Source organism: Populus euphratica, unplaced genomic scaffold (assembly GCF_000495115.2).
Source record: "Populus euphratica unplaced genomic scaffold, PopEup_1.0 scaffold38.1, whole genome shotgun sequence".
Classification (NCBI taxonomy): domain Eukaryota; kingdom Viridiplantae; phylum Streptophyta; class Magnoliopsida; order Malpighiales; family Salicaceae; genus Populus; species Populus euphratica.
Window position 1 is genome coordinate 21,833 of NW_011499911.1, and position 2,865 is coordinate 24,697.

Below are 2,865 nucleotides of genomic sequence, written 5' to 3' on the forward strand. Positions count from 1 at the left end.
CACTGCCAGTTTCTATTCTATAAAATGATTTTTTCTCACTTCGACTCCTTCATCAAAGTTGTAGTCCTAGACGCGTAGATGATTTTGGGCTTTTGAATTGCTTGATTTCGATATCAGAAGCTCAAGATATTCCTGTTTGAATATCTAACGGGAAGGTAGAGAATTATGCCGCGAGAAAGATATTGACCCGAGTCTGCACTAAAAAAACTCTATTTTTGGCCTAGTTTTTGTGATTTTTGTTTTTAGTTCATACTCTCAGTCATATCAGGATTCTTGGCATTCATCAGTTTTTGAGTTAGACCCAGAGATCCCTTTCGACCAACCAAATCACTGCCAGTTTCTATTCTATAAAATGATTTTTTCTCACTTCGATTTCTTCATCAAAGTTGTAGTCCTAGACGTGTAGATGAATTTGGGCTTTTAAATCACTTGATTTCGATATCAGAAGCTCAAGATATTCCTATTTGAATATCCAACGTGAAGGTAGAAAATTTTGTCGCGGGAAGGATATAGCCCAAGTTCGCGGGACTGATTCAAAGGATTTTTTTTCTGAACCAAGGACTGAATCGAAAAATGTTAAAATGAGGGATTGAATTAAAGAAGGATATTGAAAGCTGGAGAGGGGGGCTGGATCATCATAAATGACAGGATTTTTTTCACCACACCGAATAAGGAAAATAAGACTTTGCAGCTGCACCCTCCATCTGATTTCTTTCTCTTTTGCTCTGCTATTTTCCTTTCTCATCACGTCTGATTGTTGGAGCTAAAGACCACATTTTTGTTGCCTCATTTCAAAGGGAGCAGCTAGCCCTATGGAAGGAAAGAAAAACGTCACACCATCCTCCAAAACTAGAAAGAAATCAGACGTAAAGCACCACCATAAAATCAGAATATTGCAATTTCATTTTGTGTTTTTTTTACTGCAAATCAGTAGGGATTTGTGTCTTAGGATTAATACATTGAATCCTTCCTAAATAGAGATATGTTAGACTATATATAAGCCCCTCTAATGACCTAGGGCAGCAGAAGAAAAGGAGAGCAGAAAAATAAGAAAAAGAGAGGCGAGAAAAGAGAAGAATGAAGGAGTGAAAGCATAAAATAAGAGAAACGGGGAAAGAGAATAAAAAAACAGCTAAAGCAAGAAAAGAAAACGCAACAGAGGCAGGGAGTTGAAAACACAGATAGCAGGGGAACATAGAGAGGCAAAAGGCAAAAGTTTTTTTCTATCGGTTTGTGTCTCATCTTCTGCATTTGAAACGTGCAGGATCTGCAGGTATTGAGTCCCGACTTCCTTCCTCTTTGATATATTTAAAGCTTTGTTTGGTTTTTGTTCTTTTTTTCAAAGAATCTGTTGTTGCTTTTGTTTCGAAGACATTCATTGTCCAGCTTAGCAACAAAGTTGCTTGTTTGCGCATTGTCCCTCCCACGTCTTTAGTTTAGTTTATTATCACTGTTTAGAGCTGCGTTTTTATGTTTTACTCTTTGGTGATGAGAAACGGTGAGCTTTTAAAGTCTCCACCACCCTTTTCTCTCGTCGCTCAAGCGTGCTCTTGCAATGGAACGCTATATAAAAACTAGTGTTTAGGTGCAGAAGAGAGAGTTTTTTTAAAAAAATGGGAGGGAGGGTCCCTTTTCTTCAATTAAGGATTCTTTTGTTTTCTGCCGATGCTGGGTTCACATTTTCTTCTTCAGGGGAGGGTCCCTGTTCATGTTGTAAATTTTTTAGCTTCAAGACTTTTTTTTTTTTTGGGTGTACATTCACTTGTGTTTTAAATTGGTGTGCCAAACCTTCTTTATTTGAGATTAATTGTTTTAAGCTTCTTGCGAATTTTGAAATAGATGAATATTTTTCATGATGTTTGCGTTTTGAAAAAAAATATAAAAAAAATATTTTCTTGTGTGCTACATATGGTCAATACCCTAACATTTTTTTTTTCAAATTTCCTATAAAAAAACAAATATTTGAAGTTTTGAAAATGTGTTTCTACATGGATTTCTTAAATAAAAAAATATTTTTTTGCATTTCTGGATTTTACAACATGTTTGTAAAACTCCAAAGGGTATTGACCAATATGACCATAATACTAGGTGGCGACTCCCTTGTTCACAAACAAAACAAAAGACCTCGAAATCAATGAAGGGTCGCTGAAACGCTGCGCTCCGCCGCGAGGGTGCGACAATTATAACATAACTTATGAACAGCTAATCAATATTTCATTAATTTATTTTATTTCCAGGTTTACAAACATTGAGGCTGCCTGAATAATATCATCAATGTTTAAATCGTTGATGGAGATTTTATTTTTTCAATAGAGTCAGGTATTCGGACATCCTGAATGGATACATCAAATTGATGCATGGTTTGACAAATTTGAGGTTGGTGTTAATTTTTAATTTCCAGCTTATTTGTAATAAATTATTAATATAATTGTAAATAAATTATTATTTTTATTTAAAATTAATTATTTATACATAAGAAAAATTTAATGAGGACAGTGCGCATGACACTATAGTGAGGAGGGTGTGGGAGAATCACGTGGCAAGGTAACATAAAAAACAATGCAATATTTTTTTTAAAAAAATTATGTTTCAAAATCTAGTTTCTCATTATGGAAGTAGGTTGCGTGATTTTTGGTATGAAGTATAGAAAAAAAAACATGAGAGATAACGGTTTCCAAGACTGGAACAACGTGATGGTTTGGAGGGATTTCAAACTACTATACATCTCAGCAGATATATGGTCGCAATATCTTAAGCACATGACATATGAGCGGCTCACACGATGCTCACAAGTTAGTGCTAGCAACCAGAACCGGTCAATTCATGGTTCGGTGTCAACGCATATCGACGACTCAATTTCATTTG